Genomic DNA, 16834 nt, shown 5'->3' on the forward strand with positions numbered 1-16834 from the left:
CCTTAGGCGCCCCACAATTTCACAAATGAATTGTATATTCCGGACCCAGATTGTGTTCCTGATCTTCTTCCAACATGTAACAAATTTAAAAGAAACACACAATAGTGTAACTCCGTTACATCCACCAATTCTTTTATAGAACTACAAATGGGATCCGTACCATGAATATAGTAGACAAATGGCACATAAACAGAGAAGGATGGTTCTCTTCACAGAATTCACACTTCTTCTGGCACCCGTCTCCACGATATTCAATCGTCATATACAAAATGAGAATAGATATAGTGTAATACTGTTTAAAATCTATTTCTTAAAAAACAGAGGAGATAAATAGACTCTCACCATTTGTGAAGTCTACCCTTTGTAGACTAATGACGCATATACAGGGGAGATAAATCTTATCACAGGATTCCCACTTGTTCCCGTACACGTCTCCACGTTAGAAGAATGTCATAAAATGAAAACAGGTATAGTGTAATACTGTTTATTTAAAAAATATAAAAACAGAGGAATGAATGGACTCTCACCATATAGGAACAATTTTAAGGCAGTTGTACATATAAACCAGGCGTCCCCAGCACCTCAAACGTCCGTCTATGGATCCTTCCCAGACTCCCCAAAAACGTCCACACAAGTCATCCAACGCGTTTCAATACTTAGCAGTATCTTTCTCAAGGCATACACAACCATCTACCAGGGTTATCTATATATACCCCTCCTGATCATACAATTATTGTTTAATAGGAAAAACCTATTTCCAGACATGGATAAGCTACCAACTAATTCCTAATTAATTCCCCTCCAAAAAGTCCAATCCTGTAGTCCATTTTAGCATTTCCATCAATCTTAGAAAGCCCGCCTTGGCGCCAATACACGCTCCCGTTTTTCTTCTCCGGAAGTCACCTAACTTCCGCATTTGCGTTCCACTGTCGCGGCTTCCGGTGACGTCATTTCAACATTTGCGTTCCATTCTCGCTGCTTCCGGTGATTTCACTTCTGGAAAAAAAAACCGTATTTGCGTTCCAGCTGCGGGACTTTTATTACAAATGTCCCCGATCCTCCCACTCATTTATGTAGATATACGGGAGGAGGAGTTCCATCGATATAGTATGGAGCAGGCATCTCATTGCGGACTCAGTGCAGATGTAGATCACGTATTTGCAAGACAAACAAAAAATTATTAAAATCATGCTTAAAAACACTTAATAATATGTACAGGACCTAATCAATGTTGGTTATTTTAAGAGGGTTAGAAGGAATTGTACAGACAGGGACACATTCTTACTTCAAGCTGGGGAAATGTCAAGCAATTTTATGAACAGTGGGTATGATGAGAAGATGATCAATGATTCCCTGAGTAGGGTGGATTCCATGGAAAGGAATGACTTGTTAAAGAAAGTGGAAGGGAAGAAAGGGGATAAAAAGAATAATTACCAATGGTCCTTTAGCACCAATTATACTTCACAACATCATCAAGTCAAAAAAGTTCTTAGGAAGCACTGGAAGATTCTAAAGAAGGATCCGATCATTGGTGGGGAGCTACCTGAGAATCCTAATTGTATTTTCAGGAGAGCTCCTAATTTGAAAAATAAATTAGTTAAGAGTCTCTGTCCATCTTCACCTAATAAAGGGAATGTGTTATCCAAAGGTTTCTATAGATGTGGGAGTTGCAATGGTTGCAAACAGGTCCCCAATACCTTTGGGAAAAAGTTGTCTGAGGTAGTCATTAACGGTAAAAAACATCAAATTATGGATTTTTTAACTTGTCACTCTTTTAATGTGGTATATGCGATTGAATGCCAGTGCAATAAATTTTATATAGGCAGAACAAGTAGAGCATTCAAAGTGAGACTAGGAGAGCACCTTAGAAACATCCGTAAGGGTCTCGATACACATGCACTATCGAAGCACTTTAAGGATGCACATAATTGTGACATCAAAAACATTAAGAATTTTTATGTTTTAAAAAAAGTGTCTTCTGATGCGAGGGGAGGCTTGATTGCCACCAAATTAGCTAAATGTGAGATGAATATGATATATCATTTTAATATGTTGTCTCCAGTGGGTATTAATAAGGACTTTGAGATCAAGTGGTTTTTATAATTCTATATACAATTGTATGATTTTTATACCATCATTGATTAGGTCCTGTACATATTATTAAGTGTTTTTAAGCATGATTTTAATAATTTTTTGTTTGTCTTGCAAATACGTGATCTACATCTGCACTGAGTCCGCAATGAGATGCCTGCTCCATACTATATCAATGGAACTCCTCCTCCCGTATATCTACATAAATGAGTGGGAGGATCGGGGACATTTGTAATAAAAGTCCCGCAGCTGGAACGCAAATACGGGTTTTTTTTCCGGAAGTGACATCACCGGAAGCAGCGAGAATGGAACGCAAATGCGGAAATGACGTCACCGGAAGCCGCGACAGTGGAACGCAAATGCGGAAGTTAGGTGACTTCCGGAGAAGAAAAACGGGAGCGTGTATTGGCGCCAAGGCGGGCTTTCTAAGATTGATGGAAATGCTAAAATGGACTACAGGATTGGACTTTTTGGAGGGGAATTAATTAGGAATTAGTTGGTAGCTTATCCATGTCTGGAAATAGGTTTTTCCTATTAAACAATAATTGTATGATCAGGAGGGGTATATATAGATAACCCTGGTAGATGGTTGTGTATGCCTTGAGAAAGATACTGCTAAGTATTGAAACGCGTTGGCTGACTTGTGTGGACGTTTTTGGGGAGTCTGGGAAGGATCCATAGACGGACGTTTGAGGTGCTGGGGACGCCTGGTTTATATGTACAACTGCCTTAAAATTGTTCCTATATGGTGAGAGTCCATTCATTCCTCTGTTTTTATATTTTTTAAATAAACAGTATTACACTATACCTGTTTTCATTTTATGACATTCTTCTAACGTGGAGACGTGTACGGGAACAAGTGGGAATCCTGTGATAAGATTTATCTTCCCCTGTATATGCGTCATTAGTCTACAAAGGGTAGACTTCACAAATGGTGAGAGTCTATTTATCTCCTCTGTTTTTTAAGAAATAGATTTTAAACAGTATTACACTATATCTATTCTCATTTTGTATATGACGATTGAATATCATGGAGACGGGTGCCAGAAGAAGTGTGAATTCTGTGAAGAGAACCATCCTTCTCTGTTTATGTGCCATTTGTCTACTATATTCATGGTACGGATCCCATTTGTAGTTCTATAAAAGAATTGGTGGATGTAACCAGGGGCGTCGGAATAGGGGGGGCAAGTGGGCAGCTTGCCCCCCGCAAAGATAAGAGAGGCGCTTATCAGCTATAGCAGAGGAGCGGCAGTCAGGTGAAATACCGCTGCCGGCTGCCACACTTTACAGCTGATGTGCGGCAGCAGCAGCTCCTCCTGCCTCCTCATCACTGACACTGTGTCTCAGCCAGTCACAGGTCCCGACCTCCTCCATGGTGCCACTGCCACCTCCTCCCTAGCAGTGGCTCCGCCCCCCTCCCACAGTGGCTCCACTCTCTCTTTTCAGTGGCTCCACCTGGAAACTCCCCTGCACCCACGGAAGATGTAGCAGGAGAGGGGACACCGAGCCTGGCCAGGCCTGCTCTGCCCCAGCCCTACCTGCCCTAGTCGGCTCACGGTGGTAATGCCGCAATTTGCGGCTATATAGGGGGCGGAGCCTAATTCCATGAGTGGCAGCCCCCACAAGAGACCTGTGCTGTAGTGCAGTGAGGTAGTGTCTCTCTATCTCTTTTAGTCCCTCGCTCTCTCTCTCCCCCCACTCTGCAAAGGATGCGGAGCAGACTCTCCCTGCTGCTCTACATGAATATTGCTGCCAGTGCGCCAGTCATGCAGAGGCACCAGCAGCTGTGTGAATATGGTGTGCACTGTGCCAGCAAAGCACTTTATTGGGCTCCTCTTCAGCAGTCACAGACAGTACAGTGGTCAAGCTTCAGCAACCCCCTCCAGCGAGACTGTGGTAAGATCCGCCCCCTTACACCACTGCAGCTCCTCCTATTGCTGCTGCGTTCGCGCACGCCTTGCTCCTCTGCGGCCGCCATGAAGCCTCCAGAGTCCCACAGCTGCGGTCCCAAACGCATAAGCTCTCCTGGCCCCAAGTAAGTCAACCAATAATACAAGGCAGCCGCGGGCAGAGGCATGTAGCACTGGGGCTGTGCAGCACTACAGGTCACCAGGCTGGTATAGGGCACAGGGACGCAATTAGCCACGTTAGCTTACCCACTGAGACTCTGGGATTAGCGTGTTCTGTCTCTACCCCCCCTCCCCCCATAATGTCACTCTTTCACCCCCCCCCCCATGTTCAGTCACTATTTCACCCCCTCTTGTGTTTTATCCCAGCCATTGTGTAACCCCCCCTCCTCTGTGTTTTGTCACTACTTCTACCCCCTCTGTGTTCTGCCACTTTTTAACCCCCCCCCCCCCCTGTGTTGGCACTAATTCCCCCCTCCCTGTGTTCTGTCACCGTATCATCCCCCCTGTGTTCTGTCACTATTTCTCCCCCCTCTGTGTTCTGTCCCAGACATTGTGTAACCCCCCTCTTCTGTGTTCTGTCACTGTTTCACCATCCCCTCATGTTTTGTCACTATTTAACTCCCCTCTGTGTTCGGTTATTGTTTCACCCCACATTGTGTTCTGTCACTATTTCACCGCTACTTGTGTTCTATCCCAGCCGTTGTGTAAGCCCCCCTCCTCTGTGTTCTATCAGTATTTCACTCCCTTCTGTGTTCTGTCACTGTTTCACCCCCCCCCCCCCATCGTGTTCTGTCACCGCTTCACCCCTACTTGTGTTCTATCCCAGCCATTGTGTAAGCCCCACCTCTGTATTCAGTCACTATTTTTCCCCCCTCTGTGTTCTGCCACTGTTTCACCTCCCCGTGTTGTCACTATTTCACCCCCCCCCCCCCCGTGTTCTGTCAGTGTTTCACCCCCCTGTGTTCTGTCACTATTTTACCCCCCTTGTGTTCTATCCCAGCCATTGTGTAACCACCCCTGCACTATGTTCTATTACTATTTCTCCTCCCTCTGTGTGTGTTCTGTCACTGTTTCACCCCCCCCCCCTCCGTGTTCTGTTGCTGTTTTTCACCACCATCTGTGTCTTGTCCCAGCCAATGGGTCATCCCCCCCCCTTTCAGAAATATGGTAAGGCACAAACTTTTAGTTTGCAGGGGGGTACAGTACACCCTAACACCGGCCCTGCTGACACTGTCTCCCTGTGTCCCCCTCCCCACACTCTCTTCTCTTTGACACTGTCTCCCTCACCCTCTTTCTGACACCGTCTCTCTCCCTGGCACGTTCTCTTTTTCTCGCTATCTCTGTGACACTATCTCTCTCTGATGCTGTGTAAATCTCTCTCCTTGGCACTGTCTCTCTCTCCCTTTCTTTGACACTGCCTCTTTCTTTCTCTCACTCTCTAACACTGTCTCTCTCCCTGACACTCTCTCTTCTGACACTGTTTTTCACTCTCTCCCTGGCACTTTCTCTCTCTTTTTCCCTTACACTCTCTCTCTCTCTCTCTCATCTTTCTCTATCTATCTGACACCCCTCTCTCTCTCTCTCTCTCTCTCTCTCTCTCTCTCTCTCTCTCTTCTCTTTTGCTCATTCTCTATTTTTCCATGAAACCCTCTCTCCCTTTCTCGCTCCTCTCTCTCTTTCCCCCGAGACCCACTTTGTCTCTATCACTTTCTCCTGCTCTCCCTAAGGGGAATTACAGTGACAACAGCAGCGGGCAGGGGAGGCCCTTTCAAAAATGTTTAACAAAGTTCTAGTTACGTCCCTGCTTCACACCGTCCTGCATCAGCCGCCTTGTCACACTGCCTATCCTCATCGGGTGTGGTATGGTATGCCACCGGCCGGGCTCCCGGCGACCAGCATACCGGAGCCAGAAGCCCGACCGCCGGCATACCGACAGCGTGGCGAGCGCAAATAAGCCCCTTGCGGGCTCGCTGCACTCGCCACGCTGCAGTCACGGTGGCGCGCCACGCTATTTATTCTCCCTCCAGGGGGGTCGTGGACCCCCATGAGGGAGAAAAACTGTCGGTATGCCGGCTGTCGGGATTCCGGCGCCGGTATACTGTGCGCCGGGATCCCGTCAGTCGGCAACCTGAAGACCACCCATCCTTGTCTACCTCCCCCCTCCCTCCCACGACCACCAAATTTTTGCTGGGTTACTGACTACGGCCTGGGAGCCTGCAGGAACCGTTGCAGAATCACTGCCTGGCCGGAGAGATAATGCAGCCTCCTCACGGAGACCTCCAGGTACTGTACTGCTCTCCTGGGCACCTCACATTCTGCTGATGATGATATAACTCTCGCTCTCTCTCTTTCATCTCTCTCTCCATGCCTCCATGTAGCTCTCTCTCTCTCTCTATCCCTCTCTCTTCATTTTTGTTATGAGGTACAACACAGGAGGGGCGACATTTAGCAACTTAGGGGCGCCAAACGGAAATTATATCTTGCCCCCCCCCCAACTTAAAAACGTTCTGACGCCCTTGGATGTAACGGAGTTACACTATTGTGTGTTTCTTTTAAATTTGTTACATGTTGGAAGAAGATCAAGGAACACAATCTGGGTCCGGAATATACAATTCATTTGTGAAATTGTGGGGCGCCTAAGGACGGTTTGATGATAATGTTTTTTTATTGATTCTGTATTTTTTGGATGTGAGGTGACATCTTACCTATCATTTAATAGTCCAATAGGGCTGCCTTCTTCATCATATAAAAAAGATTATCCTAGAGAAATCTCAGTACTTAAATAACTATATTACAATAATTATTTTATTAAGAGGGGAGGAAAAAAGGGAGAAGAACAGTGGAAGATGGGAGGAAGACAGGAGGAAGAACAGGGTCTTAATTGGAAGGAAGACAAGAGAAAGACGGAGAAGAATAGGGGCTAGATGGGAGGAAGACAGGAGGGATATAGGGGGAAGAACAGTAGGAGATGAGGGAGACAGGAAGATGGCAGGAAGAAGGGAGGGAGCAGCGGCGGAACATGCGCCGGTGCATTGCACCGAGGCCCGCCGCTATGAAGGGGCCCACAGTCATAGAAACATAGAAACATAGAATTTGACGGCAGATAAGAACCACTTGGCCCATCTAGTCTGCCCCTTTTTTATTTTATCCTTTAGGCAATCTCAACCCTTTTTTAATCTTGATTATTTGTAAGGATATTCATATGCCTGTCCCAAGCATGTTTAAATTGCCCTACAGTCTTAGCCTCTACCACCTCTGATGGGAGGCTATTCCACTTATCCACTACCCTTTCTGTGAAGTAATTTTTCCTTAAATTTCCCCTGAACCTCCCCCCCTCCAGTCTCAATGTATGCCCTCGAGTTCTAATACTTCTTTTCCTTTGAAGAATGTTTCCCTCCTGAACTTTGTTAAGACCCTTTATATATTTGAAAGTTTCTATCATGTCTCCCCTTTCTCTTCTCTCCTCCAAACTATACATGTTAAGATCTTTTAGCCTTTCCGGGTAAGTTTTGTGATGTAGGCCATGCACCATTTTAGTTGCCCTTCTTTGTACACTCTCTAATGTATTTATATCCTTCTGGAGATAGGGTCTCCAGAACTGGACACAGTATTCCAGATGGGGCCTTACCAATGACCTATACAGTGGCATTATCACTTCTTTTTTCCTGCTACTGATTCCTCTCCCTATGCAACCAAGCATCTGACTTGCCTTTCTCATTGCTTTGTTGCATTGCTTTCCTGCCTTCAAGTCACTTGAAATAGTGACTCCTAAATCTCTTTCCTCCTCAGTAGTTTCCATTATAGTACCCTTGATACTATACTTAGCCTTTGGGTTTTTGAGACCCAAGTGCATGATTTTGCATTTTTTAGCATTAAACTGTAGTTGCCACGTTCTTGACCATTTCTCAAGCCTACCTAGGTCATCAATCATTTGTTTGACCCCTCCCGGTGTGTCTACCCTGTTGCATATCTTTGTATCATCTGCAAAAAGGCATATCTTCCCTTCAATACCATCTGCAATGTCACCAACAAAGATATTAAAGAGAACTGGACCAAGTACAGATCCCTGGGGTACTCTACTGGTAACATTTCCCTCCATAGATTGCACTCCATTAACTACAACTGTCTGTTTCCTATCCTGCAACCAGGTTCTTATCCATTTCACTAATTTATAATCCACCCCCAGGCTTTCAAGTTTATTTAGCAGTCTGTGATGTGGGACAGTGTCAAATGCCTTACTAAAGTCTAGATATGCTACATCTACAGCTCCCCCTTGATCTATTATTTTCATCACAGAGTCAAAAAAGTCAATAAGATTTGTTTGGCATGATCTCCCACCAGTAAATCCATGCTGTTTTGGATCCTGTAAGTTGTTTGATTTAAGATATTCCACTACTCTTTCTTTTAATAGTTTTTCCATTACTTTCCCTACTACTGATGTAAGGCTTACTGGTCTGTAGTTACTTGCTTCTTCCTTGCTTCCACTTTTGTGCAGTGGAACTACATTTGCTCTTTTCCAGTCCTCTGGAATATCACCTGTATTTAGTGACTGGTTAAATAATTCTGTTAAAGGTGTAACCAGGACATCTTTTAGCTCTTTGAGTATCCTTGGGTGTATCCCATCTGGTCCCATTGATTTATCCACTTTTAGTTTTGAAAGTTCTGTTAGGACCTTCTCCTCTGTAAATGTATTTTCATCTACCTTATTTTTATGAATGTCCTTGCAATTTAACTGTGGCCCCATCCCTTCTTCTGTAGTAAATACTGAGCAAAAATAATTATTTAGGTGATCTGCTATTGCCTTGTCTCCCTCCACCAAATGCCCACTCTCTGTCTTAAGTCTTATTATTCCTCCATTTGATTTTCTCCTTTCACTTATATACTTAAAAAAAGTTTTGCTCCCTTTATCTACTGACTGGGCCATTTTCTCCTCAGCTTCTGCCTTTGCACGTCTGATCACTTTCTTAGCATCCTTCCGTCTGTCCAGATACTCCTCTTTGTCGTTATTATTTTGAGTCTGTTTGTATTTCCTAAAAGCCATCTTTTTTGCTTTCACACTAGTTGATACTACTTTTGTGAACCACACTGGCTTCCTTTTCCTGGTGCTTTTCCTAACCATTTTGATACAAAGGTCTGTTACACTTAGTAATGTACTTTTAATTTTTTTCCACCTCTCCTGCACCCCTTCCAAGTTCCTCCAGTCTGCCAATGAATCACTTAAACATCTCCCCATTTTTGCAAAGTCTGCATTTCTAAAATCCAACACCTTTGTTTTTGTGTGAGAGGAGTTGGATCCTGTCTTTATACTAAACCATACTGCTTGATGATCACTGGATCCCAGGTGCTCACCCACATATATATCAGATATCCTATCACCATTTGTAAGAATTAGATCTAATATTGAGTCTTTGCGAGTGGGCTCCCTCACCAATTGCTTGAGAGATGCTCCCTGTAAGGAATGTAGAAATTTGGCCACTTGTAGCTGAACTTGCAAAAGACCCCTCCCAATTTACATCAGGTAAATTAAAGTCTCCCATGATTATGACTTCTCCCTTAAAAGCCATTTTAGAGATGTCCAACAATAGGTTCCTGTCCAAATCCTGCCCCTGGCCTGGTGGTCTATAGATCACCCCAATGCGAATAATGTCCTTCTTCCCAGTTTCTATGGTGACCCAAAGGGGCCTCAGTTTTTGGCTTCAATATTTTGTATTAAAGTGGCATTTATGCTTTTTTTTCACATACATTGCTACCCCTCCTCCTATTCTTCCCTATTCTATCTTTCCTAAATAAATTGTATCCTGGTATAGTTAAGTCCCAGTCATGATTCTCATTGCACCAAGACTCTGTAATTGCCACAAAATCCAGGTTATCCCTTGTCATTATCGCAATTAGCTCTGGAATTTTGTCTCCTAAGCTCCTAGCATTTGCAGACATAGCTTTAAAAAATGTTTCTGTGCATTTGTTAGTAGTAGCCATGTCCAGAGCGTACGAAAGTAAATGACAAGTTTAAAGTTGAAATTACCTGTTTGGGGGATGTTGCTCAGTATTTGTTTTCTTTTACTAATCAGTAATCATACTCTGTCCTTTACACCATGACTATACCTTACTAAATATAAAGACATAGTACACCTGACCACAATGGGTTAATGTTCAAAAGAGGTAATCACCAGTTAGTATGCAATACTAAACTGTTTCACTGAGCAACTTCCCCACACATGCAATGAGATTTTCAAGAAATCATTACATAAAGAAACATACATAAGTTTGCATAAGAGAGAACTGTAGTGAGCAGATTGGGGATGCCTTTTCCTAGGTTTTGTAAAAATGGATGTGATATGCATAAGATGAATTACATACTTTTGAGCATTAAGGCAGTCCCTTTTGTGGTAGTGTTGGTGTGTGTTGATGTTTTCCTTCTGGTTTTCTTCGGTTAACGCAGGTATAACGCTATTTTTATAATAACACTTTTATGTCAGCACTTCTATGGAAGCACTGCCAGCCGACGGCTATCAAGCCGTATACTAGACTTCAAATAGGAACAATATCCATGTGAATGCAATGATTGCAAACTCCACCCAAGACCATCCCCCTTTAAACTAAGGCCATAAATTAGCTTAGAAAAACAGACATTACATGCCAATAAGGCAGCCAACTATATCTCTACAAAGAGAAAAACATACAAGAAAAAAAAAACAAAAAAAACCCGTATTCAATATACCTAGACTATTCAAACATGAAATTCATTTGACATAATCAGCAAATGCAGTACAACTTGCTGGGATGTGTAGTTCAACGAATCATACCTGTTGAGCACAAAGAGTGATGAGGAGTTGGTTCACAAGTTCACAATTGACAACAGCTGATGATATAACTTAACGCAGGTATAACGCTATTTTTATAATAACACTTTTATGTCAGCACTTCTATGGAAGCACTGCCAGCCGACGGCTATCAAGCCGTATACTAGACTTCAAATAGGAACAATATCCATGTGAATGCAATGATTGCAAACTCCACCCAAGACCATCCCCCTTTAAACTAAGGCCATAAATTAGCTTAGAAAAACAGACATTACATGCCAATAAGGCAGCCAACTATATCTCTACAAAGAGAAAAACATACAAGAAAAAAAAACAAAAAAAACCCGTATTCAATATACCTAGACTATTCAAACATGAAATTCATTTGACATAATCAGCAAATGCAGTACAACTTGCTGGGATGTGTAGTTCAACGAATCATACCTAGACTATTCAAACATGAAATTCATTTGACATAATCAGCAAATGCAGTACAACTTGCTGGGATGTGTAGTTCAACGAATCATACCTAGACTATTCAAACATGAAATTCATTTGACATAATCAGCAAATGCAGTACAACTTGCTGGGATGTGTAGTTCAACGAATCATACCTAGACTATTCAAACATGAAATTCATTTGACATAATCAGCAAATGCAGTACAACTTGCTGGGATGTGTAGTTCAACGAATCATACCTAGACTATTCAAACATGAAATTCATTTGACATAATCAGCAAATGCAGTACAACTTGCTGGGATGTGTAGTTCAACGAATCATACCTAGACTATTCAAACATGAAATTCATTTGACATAATCAGCAAATGCAGTACAACTTGCTGGGATGTGTAGTTCAACGAATCATACCTAGACTATTCAAACATGAAATTCATTTGACATAATCAGCAAATGCAGTACAACTTGCTGGGATGTGTAGTTCAACGAATCATACCTGTTGAGCACAAAGAGTGATGAGGAGTTGGTTCACAAGTTCACAATTGACAACAGCTGATGATATAACTTAACGCAGGTATAACGCTATTTTTATAATAACACTTTTATGTCAGCACTTCTATGGAAGCACTGCCAGCCGACGGCTATCCAGCCGTATAGTATAATGAGACAGACTGACTCATTACATGCTGCCCGCCATTACACTGCAGGCCCTAACAATGGGGGTCATTCCGAGTTGTTCGCTCGTTGCCGATTTTCGCAACGGAGCGATTAAGGCAACAATGCGCATGCGATTAGTATTTTAGCACAAAACTTAGTAGATTTACTCACGTCCGAACGAAGATTTTTCATCGTTGAAGTGATCAGAGTGTGATTGACAGGAATTGGGTGTTTCTGGGCGGAAACTGGCCGTTTTCTGGGAGTGTGCGGAAAAACGCAGGCGTGCCAGGAAAAAACGCGGGAGTGTCTGGAGAAACGGGGGAGGGGCTGGCCGAACGCAGGGCGTGTTTGTGACGTCAAACCAGGAACGAAACGGCCTGAGCTGATCGCAATCTGTGAGTAAGTCTGGAGCTACTCAGAAACTGCTAAGAATTTTCTATTCGCAATTCTGCTAATCTTTCGTTCGCTATTCTGCTAAACTAAGATACACTCCCAGAGGGTGGCGGCCTAGCGGGTGCAATGCTGCTAAAATCTGCTAGCGAGCGAACAACTCGGAATGACCCTCAATGAAGGAAGCCTGAATGCGGTCTGCGGCACTAGCAAAGGAGAAGGGTGATGAGATCAATCATCACCCTTCTTTGAACTTCTTTGAACTCTGACAGTGCGCACTGCTGGCTGTCACAATCTCCTCCAACCAGCTCCATACCTCCCAGCATTTTGAATCCCTAAATAGGTACCTCTCACGAGTCGAAGGTGCGTGCTCCCGAAAAGGGGGTGTGGTCTATGTAAAAGGAGCATGGCTTTGCGGCAATGCCACAATCGTGAGCCACGCCCCCCATTTCTGTAACTCTGGGTGAATGCCCAGCATTCTATGAGCTGCTGGCATGCTCCCAGTTCCTCTGTCACCTGTATATACACGCTGTGCGCATGGGACTGTCCCGCGGAAATCGGGACAGTTGGGAGGTATGCAGCTCTGTCTCTGCTGGCCGAGGGTCCACCACTGCATGCTGGGAGAAGGGGGAGGGAGCGTCTTGGGAGTATGCTGTGTCCAGGAGACGTCAGCAGTTGCCCTGAAGAGCATTGCTGGAGCCAGAGAGCTAGCCAGGAGGGGCGCACAGTACAGTATGTTGTGGAAAAAAAAACATAAAAAACTGTAAATACCAGACTGTGTACAGTATATATGTGTTTTGCTGTGTGTGTTTTGCTATGGGTGTTTTGCTGTGTGTTTTACTATGTGTGTGTTGTACTTTGTGTGTGTGTTTTCTACTTTGTGTGTATATATTTAACTATCTGTCTATAAAAATAGTGCACTCACATACTGTGTGTCATAACGTGTATAAGGAGTACTACAGTGAGTCGCAACATGTATAAGGTGCTCTACTGTGTGGCGTTATGTATAATGAGCACTACTGTGTGGCGTGTATAATGAGCACTACTGTGTGCGGCATTACATGTATAAGGCATACTACTGTGTGGCATTATGTGTATAAGGAGCGCTGCTGTGTGGTGTTACATGTACAAGAAGCACTGCTGTGTGGCGGGACATGTGTTAGGAGCGCTGCTGTGTGACGTTACATGTATAAGGAGTGCGGCTGTGTGGGATTACATGTATAAGGAGCACTGCTGTGTGGCATTATGTGTATAAGGAGAGCTGCTGTGTGGCGTTACGTGTATAAGAAGCACTGCTGAGTGGCGGGACATGTGTAAGGAGCACTGCTGGGTGACATTACGTGTATAAGTAGTGCTGCTGTGTGGTATTACAAGTATAAGGAGCGCTGCTGTGTAGTGTAAGGTGTATTAGGAGTGCTGATGTGTGGTGTAAGGTGTATTAGGAACGCTGCTGTGTGGTGTAAGGTGTATTAGGAACGCTGCTGTGTGGTGTAAGGTGTATAATGAGCGCTGCTGTGTGGTGTAAGGTGTATTAGGAACGCTGCTGTGTGGTGCACTTTGAGGGTACTATTATGTGGTGATGCCCCTTCTCAATGAGACCAAACCCCACTTTTTGGGTGGTCCCTATTTTATATATGGGAGGGGGTCCCAATGCATATTGATGCGCCTGGGCCCACCACTCTCTAATTCCGCCACTGGGAGGGAAACAGGTGGAAGAACAGGGTTGGGAGGAAGAATAGGGGCTATATGAAAGGAAGACAGAAGGGAGATATCGGAAGAGCAATGGAAGATGGGAGGAAGACAGGGGGAAGAACAGTCAGGTGATGAGGTAGGAGGGGGATTAGCCTGGTGGCAAGGGATGGAAAGGGGATTAGCCTGGTGAGGAGGAGGGGGGGCTATCTTGGTGACAAGGGGAGGGGGGAGATTAGTCTGGTGAGGGGGGGGGGGTTAGCCTGTTGACAGGGGGAGGAGGGGGATTAGCCTGGTGATGGGGGAGGAGAGCAGATTAGTCTGGTTGGGGGGGTTAGCCTGGTGATGGGGAGGAGGGGGATTAGTTTTGTGAGGGGGAGGGTTAGCCTGGTGACAGGGGGAGGAGGGGGATTATTTCTGTGAGGGAGTTAGCCTGGTTATAGGGAGGATTAGCCTGGTGATGGGGAGGAGGGCAGATTAGTCAGGTTGGAGGGGGTGGGGTTAGACTGGTGACAGGGGGAGGGGGATTAGTTCTGTGAGGGGGGAGGGTTAGCCTGGTAACAGGGGGAGGGGGGGGGTATTTTTTGTGGGAGGGGGATTTGCCTGGTGACAGGAGAATGGGAGGATTAGCCTAGTGAGTGGGGGCAAATTTGCCTGGTGACAAGGGTAGGAGGGGGGATTAGTCTGGTGAGGGGTGTCGGTTAGCCTGGCGACAGGGTGAGAATGGGGGATTAGTCTGGTGAGGGGTGTCGGTTAGCCTGGCGACAGGGTGAGAAGGGGGGATTAGTCTGGTGAGGGGTGTCGGTAGCCTGGCAACAGGGTGAGAGGGGGGGATTAGTCTGGTGAGGGGGGGGTTAGCCTGGTGACAGGGTGAGGAGGGGTGATAGACTGGTGGCAGGGGCAGGAGGGGGGGGGTTAGGCTGGTGAGGAGGGGAGGTAGCCTGGTGACAGGGGAAGGAGGGGGGGGGGCTTAGGCTGGTGAGGAAGGGGGTAGTCTGGTGACAGGGGAAGGAGGGGGATTAGTCTAGTCTTGGGGGGGGGGGTTAGCCTGGTCTAGGGAGGGGGATTAGCCTGGTGACAGTGGGAGGAGAGGGGATTAGTCTGGATGGGGGGGGCGCAGGTGCCACTTTCACTTGTGATGCTGTTGCTACATATTGCAGAGCTCTGGGTTATGTAATTTATACTATATATGACAGTACCTGTCACTTGCAGATGGCGGCTCCGTTGATGCTATAATAGGAGGCTCCAGCGTTTCTGACCTACTTGCACCGGACAGTGTGAGGGGGACACCCGGCCTTCCACGGCCGCCACTCACTGCACATTCGCGGACGGCCCGTCGGGCATCTAGAGGGAGCCGTGGCTGAGAAAAGAACAGCGCGGGAGCCGCCAGAGCCGGGAATTCAGCAAGGGCTTCCCGGTAGGCTGGGGTTGTGGTCCAGCCAGGCTGCTCGGCGCGTACGCGGTGTAATGGTAGGGCCTTCCCTGTCCCCTCCCACTTATCCCCACTGTGGAGAAGCCGCCAGCGGCAGCAGCAGAGCAGTGCTGGGTCCTAGTGCCGCTGGCTAGATCGTCTTGCCCTGCAGCCGGCAGTAAACAGAGGTGCTGGCGGGGTGGCTCTGCACTGCAGCTGTGCTCAACACACCGCATCGTCACTGGCAATGTGCTGTAGCAGGAATGTTTTTTCCTGTTTACAGCAGCACAGCAGTCTGCAGTTGCTGTGGGCCTATTTTGAAGGTGGGCCTGGAGCTGCAGCTCCATCAGCCCCATTATTAATCCGGCCCTGCTTGTACCAGGTTTAGGCTTGGTGAAAATCCACTCTGATAGTGAGGATGGTTACTTTCACATGGAGATGGATAAGGGCAATACAGTCAAATAGATGCGTGCAACTCTGAATACAGGTGAAGATTCATGATTAATTCTTGCCACACACTGTGGCTGACTTTCCTGCAACTCTGAATCAGCACTTTAGAATAGATTTTCCAGATCAAAAATGTGCCTTTTCTTACTGCTCATAAGTAGAACGCTGTGGAATTTCAGTTCCATGCAAGTCATTTTTTACACATATCAGTATTCATTTCAAAGCCAGACTAAGGGAGGGGAAAATGGGGAACATGCCCAGAACTCCCCTCTCTCTTAGGGTCCCCCTCCCATGGACCTTTACTTTATTTCAGCTGCAGAGCTGGACAGGAAAAGGTTGGCTGGAGTCTAAGTGGAGGGTCCGACACTAGGGTTGTCCATCGAAGGGTTAACCATTGATGGTCTCTAATAGATGGACCATTTTTATTTTCCACTGATAGTACAAATCCATTGCCAGACAACTATTGATGGTTTAAACCATCAATGGTATCACTTGCGATATCACATGATTACGGGAGCCACCCTGAGAAGGAGGGAAGCACCTTGAAAAAAATAGTCAGAATATTCTTTATGCAACGCAAAAAAATCAATAACCATTGAAGAGAAAAATCAGACCTGTGCTTAGTTCAGGGTCCTTGCTCCGCTAGACAGAGACAGAGTATGTACAGTAGTTGAACGGAGCATGGGGGCACAGAGCTTGGATGGAGAAGGGGGTGGGGTAGAGTGATGGATGGGGAAGTAGGTTTAGTCCTGAATTATGAACTTTGTAGGTATACACATAAATGTGCTTTGAAAAGAACAAAAGGGGATGCAGACTGTATCTGTCACCCAGGCAGTAGGGACAAAGTACTTTCCAAACAAAATGTGCCCTATTCCACCCAGCTACACCCATTGTCTGGCAATTCCCATCCAGTCCACTTCTCTGTATGCCGACTCCCCCTTTATGGTACACCACTCCCTCCTTTGCATGCACTGTCCGAGA

Source organism: Pseudophryne corroboree, chromosome 6 (assembly GCF_028390025.1).
Source record: "Pseudophryne corroboree isolate aPseCor3 chromosome 6, aPseCor3.hap2, whole genome shotgun sequence".
Lineage (NCBI taxonomy): Eukaryota > Metazoa > Chordata > Amphibia > Anura > Myobatrachidae > Pseudophryne > Pseudophryne corroboree.